This window comes from Dioscorea cayenensis, chromosome 1 (assembly GCF_009730915.1).
Source record: "Dioscorea cayenensis subsp. rotundata cultivar TDr96_F1 chromosome 1, TDr96_F1_v2_PseudoChromosome.rev07_lg8_w22 25.fasta, whole genome shotgun sequence".
NCBI lineage: Eukaryota > Viridiplantae > Streptophyta > Magnoliopsida > Dioscoreales > Dioscoreaceae > Dioscorea > Dioscorea cayenensis.
In genome coordinates this window covers 18080410-18098250 of record NC_052471.1, presented here as the reverse complement: position 1 = coordinate 18098250, position 17841 = coordinate 18080410, and the positions used below count along the sequence as shown (strand labels likewise).

Below are 17841 nucleotides of genomic sequence, written 5' to 3'. Positions count from 1 at the left end.
CTTTGGAAATTTTGTGACCCAGAACTATTCCTTCTTGAACCATGAAATGGCATTTCTCCCAACTTAGCACAAGATTGGTTTCTTCGCAACGTGCAAGAACACGCTCAAGATTCTTAAGACATAACTCAAATGAGTTACCAAACACAGAAAAATCATCCATGAACAGCTCCATGAAATCTTCCACCATATCCTCGAAAATTGCCAGCATGCATCTCTGAAAAGTAGCAGGGGTGTTACAAAGGTCAAATGGCATTCGGCGATATGCAAATGTTCCATAAGGGCATGTGAATGTAGTTTTTTCTTGGTCTTCTGGAGCAATGGGAATTTGAAAGTAACCTGAAAAGCCATCCAGAAAACAGTAGTATGAATTCCCGGCAAGCCTCTCAAGCATCTGATCGATGAATGGTAGTGGGAAATGGTCCTTTCGGGTGGCATCATTCAATTTTCTGTAGTCAATGCAGACACGCCATCCTTTAATCGTTCGCGTAGGAATTAACTCATTTTTCTCATTGGTGATTACGGTCATCCCCTCCTTCTTCGGTACAACTTGGACTGGGCTTACCCACTCACTGTCAGAGATAGGATAAATAATTCCTGCTTCAAGGAGTTTGATAACTTCAGCCTTAACTACTTCCTTCATGTTCGGATTTAGTCTTCTCTGTGGTAAGGCTGAAGGCCTATGATCATCCTCCATCAATATTTTGTGATTACAGAACGAAGGATTTATCCCCTTGATATCGGCTATCTTCCAAGCAATCGCTTTCTTATGCTTTTTCAAGACATTTAACAAATCATTCTTTTGTTCGGCCGTGGGCTTGATGCAATGATGACAGGGAGTTGAGTCGCTTCCCCAAGTAAAGTGTATTCGAGGTGGTCAGGTAACTTTTTCAATTCCAATTCAGGTGCTTCTTCAGTTGAAGGTCGTAAATTTCCATTCAGCAGTACCTCGCTATGCTCTGGTTCATCTTCATCCGTAGATACTGAGCTTTCATCTGAACTCTCAATGATGTTATACACAGGTTGCACAATATCCTCAGTGGTTCCCCCTAGAACGTTGCAAGTGTCATGTACTGGAACTGACTGGTATGCTTGCAGTTTTTCTATTTCTTGTGTAGTTAGATCATTGGAAATATTGACATCTTCTCTTGTGGGAACTCTACCGTAATTCATGAAATCTGTGAGCATAGTTTTCCACTCTTTTTTTCAGCTTCTATATTATAACCTTCCCATGGTTTGAATCGGCAACCTGTACTGTCTTGTATATGGAATAAATAAGGTATAGGTGGTATCCAATCCTTCCATATATCAACCATAGCCTGTTCATTCCCTTGTGCAATTTCCACCACTGCCATAATGAATTTTCTCCCAGCACGTTACCTTGCAAAGTCAATAAAGATAAAGGAAGTTAAGCTCAAAAGAAATAAAACAAATAATAAAAAAAAAATGCAAGAAAAGAAAAATGGTTAGAGCAATAAGCTAGAAGTTTCCTTGAATTCCTTAATGTCCCCGGCAACGGCGTCAAAAACTTGGTTGATTACCTGCAAGTGTACGGGATCGTCAAGTAATACCCTGTGAGTGACACAGGGGTCGTAGTATTCCACGGGGCTAAGGAGATCCTATTACTCCTCCAACACTTACTTTCTAACCTTACAATTGAAACATGGTGTTACTCTAATACGTGCAATAATATAAATAAGAATACAAGTGTAGCAGTCCCACAATAAGCAAGGAAATCGCAAGAGCAATAATGATAAGAATAGGCCTCGGGATGAGGATTCCCAAGAGGGGTTCACCATGTGCATGGATGCAAAAGAATAGATGGCATGGGTGACTTAGAATGACGGATCTCAACAATAGTTCAACCATGATTTCTCGGTAGTCAAACCCTAATCCCATACAAATGATGACAAGGATTTCTCCTTAGTCAAATTCCTAAGATTGCGTTAAGAACATGGAGATCGCGCAACAAGGATGCACTTAACCTAAGTTCATCCTCATGGTTCGGAGGGGCAACCAACATCAAATTTCTCAGCATGTTGGTCAAGGATCTCCCCTTTTAGCTCAAAAGTGATCTAGTACACGTGAGTAGGTCACGTCTACGTGTACAACTCAAGTAAGAACTAAGGATTTCTCCATATTATAGTTCTAGGCATGAAGCAACATGAGCTAAACCACAAATCACACCAATGCATTCCAAATAAAAGTGAAGCATCCAAAATACATGATGAACCCCCCAAGGTTCACCTACATCCGGTGGCCTTGAGGGTCTAGTGTGCCATAAAACAAATAAATGTCTCAAACACAACAAAAGCAAGAAGTAAATGCATAAATGGCACTCCCTAGTCTGAATGATGAAGAGGAGGAAGAATGCCGGCCGAATGACGCTTCTTCTAGCCCAAAAGGTGCCAAATGGTTCTCCTCCCTTGATGATGAAGCTTCCCCTTGAAGTTCAAACCCTTGATCTTCCCAAGCTTCAAGCCAAAATCTCCTCAAGAATATAATATCTTCGTTTTCTCCTTCTTCCCAAGTGGTGGCTGCAAAGAACCCTCAAAAATGTCTCCCAGAAATCCTCCCCAAAAGTCCCCCTTTCTTTTCGCAAGATGCTCTTTATAACCCTCCTCATTTACTCCAAGATCCATCAATCCCGAAGTGGTATACTGGCTCAATGAGGACCTCATTGAGCTTCTCATTAACACTGTTCGGGGCAAGAAAACTCCTCATATGCACACCCAATAGTATCCATACTGGCTCAATGAGCACCTCATTGAGCCAGTATGCCTTCAATCAATCAACTTCCTCTGTGCTACAGTGATTATCTCGGGCTCTATACCGGGCAGCATTGAGGCCGTATGCCATGATTCGATTTCTGCCATGAAAACTCTCCAGGTGCTACAGTGGAAGCTATAGTGTCGATGATACAGTCCACTGCTACAGTACTCTAGCTACAGCACTTTGCTGCAAAGGAATATGCTACAGTACCGGCCTGGTTTTCTTCTCTTTTTCGCCCAAATTGTATCTTCGTGTCCTCCATGGCGTCTCCGTGCCCTGCAAAGCAAATAATACACGATCAAGCACATAACAGACATTAATTATAATAAAATACATGCTAGAAGCGAGCAATACATATATAGAAATACGTACATTTAGACACTTATCACAGAGTTTGGCATTAGAAGGAAATCTCAAAGTGAAGGGATTTATGTCTTCTTTCTTAAGATCTAGTGTTATCTCCTCCATATTGCACCCACCCATGAGGGGCTAGCCAGCCACGGTTCCCCGGGGTGGGAACTTTGTCACTTTGTATGCTTTAAACACTTGTATTTTTCTTTATTTATGAAGTTCCTTTGGTTCTTGTGTTAAATTATGTATTGCAAAACTTGATGTGCTTGATTTACGTAGTTGCTTAAGTAAAACTTGATGGTGGATTGTCATAGCTGTTGTTACCTTAGTCAATGGCATAACTTGGTGAGCTTGAATCCATAGTTATCTTTGCAAAACTTGACATATTTAAGATTCTTAGTCGCAATACTGCTTTTGAGCACACACTAGAACCTAAGAATTTATCTCGTAAACCATAAGAGCGAGTGGGCATCACTAAGTGCTTAGAAAACATCCTGGGGCATTGTTCTCTTGTTGTTGACACTCAACCCAGTTGCCTATTATCTTCATCTGTTCCCTTTTTCTTTTACTTCTTTTCTTTCCCTTTTCTTTGAATTAATCTTACCACGAATTCATTATTCACTAGAGATCAATGTTGAGCAAGTACTTTAAGTCCAGTCGCTGAGATTTGACAACCCCACCCTTCATGGTGTAGCACTATATTACTCGTGTGTGACCTGTGCACTTGCAAAGAAGACATCATGCGCATACCACAAGTGCATGGGTGTCGAAGTAAAAAAGTACCCAATAGGACTTGTAGTGGAATCCACAAGGAACAGGGTTAATAGTACTAATTGCTTCTCTGCTATTTAGCCTAATGATAAATGTGATGTTGCGATAATCTATTGTGCAAAGAAATGAATACTGAAGATGATTATGAAAGGGTAAAATAGGGGAGATCCCAATCAATAAAAGTGAGGTATTCAGGCAAGGGTCAACCTAGGATTAAGGTATTAGGTACCGGGCATGCAAAGTATTTCTAGAATGAGTAGATTAAGTAGTGAAAATCCAAAGATAATCGGATCCTACCTCTAGATCATCAATATTGGTATCCTACGATGTCCCGGTGTAGAAATTTCTCAATGTCACACCTCACATCACATATGACCGAAATAGACTCTAGGGATTCCAAAGGGTGTATCCAATTCCTAAGAATAGACATAACCTTATTTCTAGGTGTAAGGTCCCTAACCCCCTACAAGGTCCCAGTAGAGAAATCTCTCAATCTTAGGCCTCGCACCAAATATGGTTGCATAAAGCTTAGGGAATATGGACATATAATACACTAATCGGAGGGGAAAGAGGACGCTCCATTATCTCATGACTCACCCTCTCAACCCTCTTCAATCTTGGGGTTTTAACCCTAATGGAGACCTCTCTTTCACAAAGGCAACAAATCATGCAAACAAAATAACCGTAAGATCAATATGGAAAGCAAACATTAGGCAAACAAGATTGAAACTCAACCAAACTCGGATTAAATAGAAACACAAATCAAATCCACACAAGATTATAATCCTAGGGTTCACAAGCCGAAATAACCTATAGGGGTTTAGCTTTCCATGGAGAAATATACAAAACAAACATTTAATGAATGAAAGTATATCAAAGCCATAGAATTAAAACCCCCTATATGTGAACTGATGGCCTTGATGGAGAGCTTCAACGTCTTGATGGAATCTACACCGAAGCTAGGGTCACCGGTGGCTTCTTTGATGCTATGATGGAAGAGAAATTGATCAAAGTTGCTAAAGAAATGCCTTCTAAGCCGCAAAGACCTCCTCTCCAAACCCTAGCCGTCTCACCCCTCAAGAGCCACACAAAAGATGTCAAGAGAATAAGGCAAAACGACTACTTATAATAAAAAATCAGGGCTATCACGTGCCTCCATGCGATCGTGTGAGTCTTCATGTGCCCGCGTGGGTTGTAGGAATTTCCACGCGACTGCATTAAAATTATATGCCATCACATGAACAATATTTTTGCGATAGTACAGCTACAATGATTTGCTACAGTACTTTACTATAGTCTCTTCATAAACAAGATTCACACACTCTTCTCTTGAAGCCACATGGTCGGGTGCACGTCCACGTGGTAGGTTATGAGGCTTCTCATCATCGAATCATCATTGGGAAGCCCTTGCATTCTTTACATAAATAGGGGCATGGGAGAATGACTATCTTCATTCCCTTCAAACTAACAATTTAGCTTGATTTATCTTAGAAGTCGGCACACACCCCCATGTACATGAGCTCCTGTTGTGTCTTGATCCTTATGTTGTACAAAAACTCCCCAAATGTGCCTTTATAACCTATCATTGCTTTCTTTTCTTCCTTCAAGGCATTCACAACCTATTTGCACAAAGGAACACCAAATACACTATATGAGACATAAACCATGGTAAAAATGATGCCCAATGCATGTAAAACATATAGAGAAATATATCTACTCAATCATTTATCGAACTCCCCCAAACTTAAGCCTTTGCTTGTCCTCAAGGAAAACTAAACATTAAACTCATTGAAAGAAGAGAGAAGTGCTTGCCTTTAGGTTCACTAAGAGAGTACTAGAATAAAATTCTAAAATCACAGAGTCAAAAACTAGATTAAACAATCAATACACTAGCAAAAAAACAAATCAAAAATGAAAGTAATGAAGTTCGAAAGCGTGTGTATGTAAAAAATTTGACTCATATCAACACTATGTCCACTATAAAGATTTTATTAAAATGGGACTTATTTATATACAAAAAACATATAGGTAGTAGCCTCACACAACCCCTTAGGTAGCCCTTTCTGGAGTGATCCCCCGAGTGGCTTTCACACTTTCGAGATGGTAGCTCTTTCTACCGACGGTGGTAGCTTTCACTCATTCCATGAGATAGCTCTTTCTATCATAAGTGCATAACACGTATCCAACTTATGAGAGTAGCTACATACATAATAGGTTGTAGCTCTTTCCAACCCCTATGTACAATTAAAACAAAATTTCTGAAAATTTTTCTGATTTTCTAATAATGTTTTTTTGAAATAAAACTAGCACACTAATGTTCCAAAAATATTGAACTAGAGTTTTCATAGGTCTAATGAATGAGAAAAGTGCATGAAGTAGCAATCAGGCAAAAATATTCAAGAAAATTGAATTGAAAGTAGAGGATGATAAAACCTAGTGTTAACAACCTCCAAAAACTAAGAATTAAACTCTTAACCCTAAGGTGGACCTTCATTGGCAACAAGAGCATGTTCATGGAAACACAAGTATATGACATATATATGGTGAACCCTCCCCCACACTTAAGATGTACATTGTCCTCAATGTACGCATGTAAGCACTAAAACATATTATCAACAAAAGCAAAATGTGTGTGGGAATGCAATTGAAACAATACTCCCTTGAACTCCTCATAGATCGTTTGGTGAAGTCTAACCCATGGGTGTGTTGTATTCAATGGGTTATGAAGCTCACACTACCGTATGATAATGTCACACGCCCATGGATATGACTAAACATCATCAACATCACCCTCAAGGCCATCTACATGGATACAAACTATTTAGTGAAGCTCAACAAAAAATAGAAAAGATGTATGAGTTCTAATGAATGAGCAAAATAAAGCACAACTTGCACAATCAAAACAAAGTATAAAGATAACTAAAGTCCAAAAGATAAAATAAAGAAAACTAGAAATGAAAACAAAAGTAAAGAAAACTAAAGTCTCATGAGTGGGACGCCTCAAGCATGAGTATCATTTGCTTGTGATACTAGTGTGTTAGAAGCAACGCCATCATCCAAGGTCAGCTATATACAATCAAGGCATTTCAAGACAAGCTTTTTTGTCCTTGTGTCATACCTGCAAGAAAATTGCCAAAGAAATGCAAATTTATATGATATGGTGAGGTGCAAGAATCCACGTGGGTATGTGGGCAAGCCACATGTCGTGTGCTTTTTATTGGCCTCATTTCCAGCACACACACGCCCGTGGGCAAGCATGCCCTCATGTTAGCACTGTTAGGTGTGCTAGAGGGGACACATAGTCATATGGCTGTGCTAGGCAAGATCCACCAGCCCATGCAATCGCATGGGCAGGTTGGCATGGCGTGACCAGCCCACGAGGTCGTGTGGCTCGGTCACGCCGTCATGTGGGAGCCCAACCTTGGCCAAAAGACCAAGGTCGGGCCTCAATAGCTCACTAAACTAATTTTAAATGCATTCTCAAGTGTTTACCATGAATTTCCACAAAAAAAAGCACCTAAAAACAAAGAAATCTTGATGGATTTGAAAATTTTGGCATGGAGAAGATGAGAAAAGTAGGGGCTTACCGGCATGAATCGGAGAAGAAAACTCAATGAAAAGACCGGCAAAACACTTCTAGATCTCCAAGAAGTTAAAGAAAAATAGTTTGGGAGCCCAAAGGATGGAACTCTTAAAGGTGGAGGAAATAAAAAGTTGAAGGGTTTTGTGGTTGAAGAAGGTGAATAGTGTCCCTTCATATTCTTATAAGCCACATAGGGTGTGAAAATTCCACACCCCCACATGGTTATTGTACACGGTCGTGTGGAAATTCCATGTGACCTTGTGGACTACAGAATTTCTGCAGACAGTCCACGCGAGCATTCATTCTCCAAATTAACACTAATTCTTCCACTATAATCATGAATTACACTCTAAACCATGCCACACAAATGAAAAACAATTTAAATCACCAAACATTTTTCATGAAAAGCCCAACACCAACAAAAGTAAATCAAGGCACATACTCATGAAATTTATTACTACAAAATTAAAATCTAAGGTAGAAAACAATTAAAAACTTGGGTTGTCTCCCAATAAGCGCATGTTTTACGTCACTAAGTTTGACGTACCTCTTCCTTACCTTATGGAGGCTTGAAAAGAGTGTGCTCCTCCCAACTAGAAATTGATCATTTAAACCAAAAACATACTTGATAGGGTGGGGTATTTGTTGGAGAATCTAACCATCTTATCTTTGGCCTCCAAGGAAACAATTTTGGTTGGAAATTATCAAAGTTTAGCACAAGTAGGTCATTGGATGGTTTAAATCTCCTACCCACATCTTCTTCCCTTCCTGATTGCTCGCCCGCATGTGTACGGGATCACCAAGTAACACCCTGTGAGTGACACAGGGGTCGTATTCCATGGGACTAAGGAGCTCCTATTACTCCTCCATCACCTATTATCTAACCTTACAATTTAAGCATCTTTTACTACTCTAACAAGTGCAATAATATAAATAACTTGCAAGAATAAGAAGTACAGTCAACACAGGAGATCACAAGAGCAACAATGAGATACAGAGGCCTAGGGATGACGATCCCCTTGAGGGGTCATCTTGATATATGGATGCACATTAAAAGCAAGGCAAGGGTGATTTATACCGAAGGATCTCAAGATTGGTCCAATCCCAATTTCTCAGCGACTAAACCCTAATCTGATACGAATGTCAATAAGGATCACTCCCTAATCACATTCCTATGATCACATTAGGTGTAGGGAAATCCCGCTATAAAGACACACTTACCCTAAGTCCATCCTCAAGATTCGGAGGGGCTACCAACATCCAATTTCTCGGCATGTCGACCCAAGAATGCCCCTTCTAGCTCATTAATGATCCAGTACATGCAAGTAGGTCACATCTACATGTACAACTCAACAAAGAACTAAGGATATCTCCATTTTATAGTTCTAGACATGAAGAACAATGAGCCAAGACATAAATCAACCCAATGCATTTCAAATAAAAGTATAGCATCCAAAATACATGATGAACCCCCCAAGGTTCACCTACATCCGATGGCCTTGGAGCTCTAGTGTGCCATCATAAAAACAAGTATAACAAACTCAATAAAAACAAGAAACAAATGCATAAGTGGCACTCCCTAGTTCGAATGATGATGAAGAAGAGCAATGCCAGCCGAATCACGCTTCCTCTAGCCCAATGAGTGCCGAATGCTCCTCCTCCCTTGATGATAAAGCTCTTCCCTTGAAGTTCAAGCCCTTGATCACCTCTAAGCCTCAAGCAAAGCTCTCTAAAGATGTCTTCGTTCTCCTCCTTCTTCCTCCCAAGTGTTGGCTGCCAAAAAGTCCCCAAGAGAACCCTCCAAATACTCTCTTATACCCCCCAAGCATACCCCCCATATGGAGGTCGTATGCAGCTTAAAATGAGACTAAAAACTCCCCCAAAAGCCATCTATACCGGGTCAATGAGGGGATCTATGATGGTGTCTATGAGGAGGTCAATGATGGCCTCATTGAGGCAGTATGAACCAAGCAAAGATCAATCCTAGGGTCAATCATGGCCTCATTGAGGCAGTATGCCTTCAAACAAATACTTCTCTTCTCTAGCTACAGTGTTCATCCCGGGTCAATCCCGAGTAGCATTGAGGCTGTATGGCTTGGATCAATTTTTGCCTCGGAAATGATCCAGTTGCTATAGTGATCTTGCTACAATGCCACTGCTATAATACTCCAGCTACATTAATCTGCTACATTAAATGCACTACAGTGCCGTGGCTTGGTTTTCTTCTCTTTTTTCGCCCAAATCATATCTCTGTGTCTTCCATGGTGTTTTCATGCCCTGCGAAGAAAATAATAAGAGATTATGCATAAAACGGGCATCAATTCTTATAAAAGCACATGCTAACAATAACAAATACATATACTAAAATACATACATTTAGACAATTATCACTTCCTGAAACCTTTTTCTTACCTTTTATGAGTTCATCAATCCCAAAGAGAGATGCTTATTCCATTACCTTAGCATTTGCTTCTTCTTTCTATTCAACTAGAAAGAAACACATCTTCGACAAACCTCCTTGTATCATTTTTAGCTCACAAGCAAACTGCCCATTCAAGCAATCTTCACTTTGAAACCAAGGTTCTTCTTGCATATCTTCAATTTATGCAACAACATACTCAGTTTGCCCTATTTCATCAATGTCATTCATGGTCACATCAAGTGCGAAAGAAACTGGCCTTCCTTTTTCAAATTCTTCTTGTTCCTTAACAAGTGTGTCCAAAATCTCTCCTATTTGATGCTCAAGGTTTTTTATAGAGATTTCTTGATGTTTTAATGTGGCCTCAATATTTTGGAAATGGGCATCGATTGTTTCAGTGACTTTAACTAATACTTTTTCCAATCGAAGTACATCGTTTTTTATCTTTTCATCCATCTAAAATTCTTCTTAAGGTGCTTCCCATTATTATCTGATGAGTACAATTCATATCATGTTTTTTTTATCCTAAATTCATGCTTTTGCTTGTCTTTTAGCACTTCTTTGTATATATTCAGTGCTATTCTAGGTATGTTTGTTAATGATGTAGGAATTGCGGAGCTCGATGTAACTAGGAGTAAATTAGGTCATTGAATGAAGAAAAATGGAAGAAATGCTAAGTGTTCAAGCTTAACATGGGCTCAACATGGAAGAACTGCTCTATCCCCCTAAATCTCCCAGTCTGGTGCGGATCAAATGAAGAAGCTTGTAGAGGTGTGATACTAAGACAAACATGGTTGAAGCATGATCATGTCCCTCCTCCTAAATATCTAAGGCTAGAGTTTTTATTCTTCTCAACAAGGGAAGCACTTGCTGGAGGCTCCTAGCACAATCATGTTCATGTAGACAATCCTTTTAACTCTAGTTTTTAGGGTTTTGCTTTCATCTTTGTTCGGGGACTCAACTCTCCACCGCAAGGACATTAAGGAGGTCGAAGATCAGGCTTCACCACACCCTCTAAGGTGATAAAGAAGGAGTCAGAGGTGCAAGAGAAGTGGGGTTGAGAATACGGAGCTCAATAAGGAAGATCATCTTGAGTAGAAGGGAGTCATGTCATCTTTCTCTTGCCATTTATCTATGTCTTTCTTGTTTTACCCATCCATGAGGGGCTAACCATCTACGGTCCCCTGGGATATTGAACTATGTGGTTTTGTATGCTTTAACAACTTGATTGTTAATGATTACGGAGTTCTTTGAGTTTCTTATGTTTAATCTTGTGTTTCCATAACTTGATTGCTTGAATTGCACAGCTGCCTTGGTAATCTAGTTATCTTGTCATAACTTGGTGTGTTTGAGAACCATAAATGCAACATTACTTTAGGGCACACACTTGAATCTTAGCATGTAACTAGTACCAATCATAATCAAGTCGTTATACTATAACTCATACGGATAATCCCGAGGCATTTCTCTCTTGTAGGTGAAAACACAATCCTAATCCCCGGGTTTCTATCATCATTCACTCATTCACTATTAATTCTTAATTCAATTTTACCACAATCTTTGCTTAACCAGACATCAGAAGATAGATTAGTACTTTAAGTCCAATCCCTAAGATTCGACAATCCTATCCCTAACAGGGTACGAGTGTATTACTTATGTGCGACCAATGCACTTGAGGAGAACACATCAAATTTTTGGTGCCGTTGCAGGGAATCTTGCATCTTTTAGGAAAATTTGGATTCTGGTGATTTAGTTCGTTCATATTGTCTATATTTGTGAATAATTTCTTTCTTGTTTGTTTTTTTTATATTATTTTAGCTATCTTTCCAATTTAATTATTTTTCTTTTCTTTGAGCTCATTTTGATTTATCTTATAGGACATTGGCGAAAGTGTATGACCCATGGAAATACCTATTCTTCTCCATTGGTAAATCTTGACCCAAAAATTGAGAGGAATTTTTGAAGAAGGATCAGGTAAATCAACTTGAGTGAAATAAGGTTAGTGGAGATAAGTGTGGAAGTAGGTCAAGACGAGAATATGGCCGGGAATGCAACAGAGTATCTCATATTATGCCTGACTGAACTTGGAGGAAATAGGATCAAGTATTGTTTGGCCCCTAGTTACTGCAAACAATTTTGAGCTGAAGCCAAATCTCATTCAATTGGTACAACAAACGTGTCAGTTTGATGGATTCCAAGATGAGGACCCATGTGAGCACATAAGGAATTTCATTGATATTTGCGATACCTTTAAGGTGAACAATGTCTTTGAGAAGGCCGTTCGCCTTCGACTCTTTACATTCACATTGCGAGCAAGGGCCAGGCAATGGCTAAATTCCTTATTGAAAGGGTCATTCACAACATAGAAGCAAACCTCGGACACTTTCATCGCAAAATATTTCCCTCCAGCAAATATCACTAAGTTGAGAAAAGACATTTCTTCCTTTACACAGTTTGAGTTTGAATCATTATACGATGCTTGGGAAAGGTACAAGAAAATGTTGAGATAGTGCCCACCTCGTGGAATTGTGGAATGGATGCACATCCAGATTTTTTATAATGGGCTGAATATATCTACCAAGTAAATTCTAGATGCAGACTCTAGTGGATCATTTTACAACAAGCAACCAAGTGCGGCATATACTTTGATTGACGAGAGGGCAAGTAACGGCTACCAATGGAGTTCCGAGTGAAGCAAACCTATCAAGGCAGCTAGGAATTACCAAGTCGATGTTGTCACCATATTGGAGGTATATGTTGAAGCCATCATAAAGTGGTTATATGCAATGCAATCGATCTCCTCAGGTAGTGGACCATCTGGAGATAGCTGGGCGCCCCCATGTGAGACTAGGGGCTCTGTTGATATGGGTGTAGGTCAGTTTGAACAGATGGATTTTGTTGCACAGAATCGCCAATTCCAGAACAACCCATACAGTAACACATACAATCTTGGGTGGAAAAACCATCCCAAATTTGCATGGAACCAATCAGGACTAGGGCAGGTGACAAGATCCCCTTGCTTATATCACGCAAGTGCACGGGCTTGTCGAAGTAATAATCCCGGGTGAGCGGGGTCGAATCCACAGGGAGTAGGGAGTAAAGACACTTAATTCGATTCTTAGCTATTTGAAGTATCAATGATGATAAGTGTGGTAATGATTCAATTCTCATAAATTAAAAGCAACAAGTAAGAGAGCAAAAGTAAGGAGGAGGCAAGGCAATCGATAAAGATGGGGTACTCGGATGATGCTTCACCTAGGATAATCGCTTCAACTGCAAGAACTCTCTATTATGCTTCCTAATCAATGCAATGGTGAGTCGTGCAAATCCTTACATACATAGTCCTAAATCTAAGGTCAACTATGCCTAACTCTATATATGTCTCGGAGGAGAAATCGAACAATCTTAACACCTCACACTCGCATAGAGTTGCAATTAGCTCTAGGGATTCCAAGTGATAAATCTCTTCCTAGATTTAGACCTAACACTTTGGTCCAGGCGGAAGGTCCCTAGCCACAATTAAGCCCTAGATACTATGATCACCTCAACGCTTCACTCCATTGCACGCGCAACTAGGCCCCACCGGAGGTTCATCCCTTTGACCATTCACTCTATTATGGCCGCAAAGAACTCGAGCAACGGAGGTAGAATCTATCATGTCGGAGGGGAAAGGGGATGCTCCTGTACCTCTCGACTCACCCTCTCAACCCTCTCCAACCTAGCTTTGTCTAACGCTCGTGGTGTGTCACTCACTCACAAGGTTACCAACAAGAACTCTCAACCCTAGTGTCACTCTAGGGGAAATGTTCATACAATCAAGCATTCAAGGTTGGAACTCACAATAAACATCAATTTATTGAATGCATAATAAAGAAGTTCAATGAAACGAATACATCCTAGGGTTCACAATCACCCAAGTACCCACTAGGGGTTTAGCTCTCCATGGAGCTAAGTACAATCAAAGAAATTGAATATAAAAGCAATGAATCCATAAAGAAACCCCCTCGATGGTCGTGTCGATGGTCTTGTGGAAATTCCTTTACTCGTCGTCCAAGGATTCCTTCGTCCGGTATAGGATACGTCTCTATCGAAGCTCCCCTACCAACCTTCTTCCTAATGGAATCGCGATGTTGGAGCCGTAGAACCTCTCCAAAACCTTGGCCAATACCCCTCGAAACCCTAGCTAAAGCCATCTCGCAAGTTGGGGAAAAAATGGAGAAAAGAATACCAAAATCGGGGCTGAATCGGCTTTAAATAGGGCTGGAATCAGGCAACTCCACGGGCGTGGACGGTACACGCGCCCGTGGGAAATTTCCACACGGGCGTGGATAATTTCCACACGCACGTGTGGATTCTCTGTCTCTCTGATTTCTCGGCCGGCTATGAACAGTGCTGCTAAAGTAATTGCTACAGTATTGCTACAATACTCTGCTACAGTCTTCGGCCTGGATAACTTCCCAATTCCATACTTTCATCGGGGTAACGCAAACGGGCACACGTTCACGTCGTGAATCACTTGCTTCTTCAATGATATATATGTTGATGGGGTTCTTGTTTTTGTATGCATAAGATGGAATGCTCGAGTGTGCCTGCCTTTGTGCCCCTCCAAATGGATGTACTCACTCGAATGCGAGGAGGTTGGCACACACTCTACCATCTCACACCTGTCCTATGTCTTCGCGTTTGAACCTTAGCAAGATCTCCTCCAAAATAGGTGCATTATGATCCACATTGGCCCATTTCCTTCATACTCGGCCTCACAAACCTACCTGCATAAAAAGTAACATAAAAAAACACATATTAATGTAAAAAAACTGAGAAAAAGTAATGCTCAACATAAGGAATGAACGCTCGCATTCATATCACACAAGCACTTATCAAACTCCACCACACTTAAGCTTTTGCTTGTCCTCAAGCAAACATTAAAACATTCTGTGCATCAATGAAGAAAATATTGAAAGTGCTTGGCCTTAGATTAACCAAAGTATACAAAGATAGCATTCTACAAGTAAGGAAAATTTCAACACTAAATACGAAAAATCAATGCTCTAGCTAAAAACTTGAATCAAAAAGGATAACAAACCCGAATTTCATGTAAGTGTGTGAACTCACTCAAAACACCCCAAGTTATACTCCTCAAAGTTCTAAGTGCAAGGGACTTACTTATTTATCTACACAAGTTATAAAAATTTTAAAAGATGGTAGTAGCTTCACACATCCTCTAAGGTAGACCTTTCCAAAGCGGCCGCTAAGGTGGCTTTTACACTTTCTAGGTGGTAGCTCTTTCTACCCGGGTGGTAGCTTTCACTCATCCTATGAGATAGCTCTTTCTCTCATTAGGGCATAACTAGTGATAAGTGTCTAAATGTAGATGTTTTCATGTATATATCGTATTCACTTTGCATGTATTTTGTGAGGTTTAATGCCCGCTTTTGCGCTTTAATCGTCTATAATTTGCTTTGTAGGGCATAAGGAAGCCATAGAGAACAAGAAGATATCATTTTGGGCGAAAAGAGAAGAAAAATGAGAATTTCATACTACCCCCATACTACCCAAGTATGGGAGGGCGTATGCATCGTAGTGACAGATTGATTTGAAGTGTCTGCCCAGATTTCCATACTACCCAGTATGGGGGCCATATGCACCCCGTATGGATCACGAATCTAGAGTTTTTGGGTGCTATACGACCCCATACGACTCCCATACTGACCCGTATGCCCTCGGGAGTATAAATACCAACTTTTAGGGCAGAAAAGATGACTTTTGGCTGGACCTTTTCTTGGCCGACTTTGGGAGAGCACTTGGGATTTTTTGGGCGACCTTGGGGAAGAGAAGTAGGGCAAGGAAGCTAGATAATCATCCAAGCCCAAGGTCCAAGATTCTCAAGGCAAGAAGGCAACATCATTCAAGGGGAGATCTATCACGATTTGAAGAAAGGAGACCCACGGCTAGAGGAAGCGTCATTTGGCACTCCTTTGGCGGGGAAAGCGTCATTCGGCACATTCTTCACCTCCTCCTTCACCATTTCATCGAGGGAGTGTCATTTATGCTTTTGTTTCATGTTTTGTTTGTTTGTATTGCTTGTTGTGGGATGATGACACACTAGACCCCCAAGGCCACCGGGTGTTGGTCAACCTTGGGGGGGTTTTATCATGTATGTTGGATGATAACTTGTTAATTCTATGCTTGGGTAATTTTGAGATCTAATCCATTGTTTTCATGCTAAGTGCTACACTAAGGAGAAATCCGTGGCTCTTTTACTAGTGATGCATGTAGATGTGAGTTGCTCGCATGTATTAGATCATGAATGAATTAGAAGGTGATACTTGAATCATCACGCCGAGAAATTGGGTGTTTGGTAGCTCTCCATGTAGGTTTAATCCGAAGAAGAGTAGGTTTATTCCTAAGTGAGATTTCCTCGTACTTAATGCAATCATAGGAATGTAGATTTGGAAGAAATTCCTATCTATGTTTGTATAGGATTAGGGTTCAATCACCGAGAAATTGGGGTTGTTCTAATCTTGGAATCTCATGGTCCATTTTACCCTTGCATCTTTAGATCATCATCCATGTTGCATGATAACCCCTCAAGGGGATCCTCATCCATAGGCCTTTGCACCTCATTGATTTTCTTGCTTGCTTATTGCTTGTTCTCTCTAATTTGGTCATAATCTTGTTTTAGTTTTAATTACTTTTAGTAGAGTAAAACCCATCACTTGAGTTCTTAGGCTAGATAATAGCTCGAGAAGGAGTAATAGGAGATCCTTAGCCCCGTGGAATACGATCCTCGTGTCTTCACACGAGGTATTACTTGGCGATCCCGTACACTTGCGGGGAAGCAATCAAGTTTTTGGCGCCGTTGCCAGGGACCTTTTAAGGAATTCTAGGAAACTTTTAGATTATTACTCTAGCCATTTCATTCTTTACTCATTTCTTGTCGTTATTTTTCTTTTCCTTTGGTCTTAACTTTCTATCATCTTTCTTGGTTTTGCAAGGTACTATGCATGACACGTCCGTCTCATGCGTACATCATGGCTAATCTGAACATCAAGTTGGAAGACTGCGTACAGAGATTTGATGGTTGGATTAATTCACAGACTCGGCAACATTTTTCACACCCTCCAGACAACCATTTATATACTTTGCTGCCATCTGGGGATTCTAGCATATCTTTTGATGGTTGCAGCTGGCAAACAGTGTTTGAGACTTTTATGAAAAGTGGAACACCATCAGTGAGCAAAGAAAGCATATCACTAATTGAACAGTTTGTTTTGACTACTGAGGGTCGACAGTTTGCTAACATGAATCCCACCTTTGGAGACCGTGTTGATATGGGCAAAGTGTCAGCAAGGGTACAGGAGTGCAACTTGGGGCAACAGTTTGAGCATCATGAAGGTCTAGGAAATAATGCCGAATGTTATGAGCTTCGTGTTCATGGTACAGACAACAGTTCTGATGAAAGTGCGGGGTCGGTAGAAGAAGTAGGGTCCGAACAAGGTGATAGGCTTTGGAATAGAGGGTTGATGCCGTCAACTGAGGAAGCACTAAATTTGGAGTTGAAAACACTACTTGAACACCTTGAGTACGCCTTTTTGGGAGAAGGTACACAACTTCCAGTCATCATCTCTTTGAACCTAACAGTTCAGCAGAAGAATGGGTTGGTGGATGTACTAAAAAGACACAAGAGAGCAATTGCTTGGAAGATTGCTGACATAAGAGGGATAAATCCATCTGTTTGTACTCACAAAATTCTAATGACGGACGATCATAGACCCAAAGCCTTGCCACAAAGAAGACTCAATCCAAATATGAAGGAAGTGGTCCGGACAGAAATCATCAAGCTTCTCGATGCGGGCATTATCTACCCGATATCAGACAGTGAGTGGGTAAGCCCTGTACAAGTGGTCCCAAAGAAAGGGGGAATGACCGTGATCACCAATGAGAAAAA

At 40.5% G+C, this 17841-nt stretch overlaps 1 non-coding gene across 1 annotated transcript; it reads right to left on the bottom strand.

Annotated features, from left to right (window-relative positions):
* Nucleotides 1-12313: 12313 nt before the first annotated feature.
* On the bottom strand, nt 12314-12420 carry LOC120268717. The gene has a single exon (XR_005538995.1). It is a non-coding gene; the product is annotated as a small nucleolar RNA R71 (small nucleolar RNA).
* Between the last annotated feature and the right edge of the window lie 5421 nt (nt 12421-17841).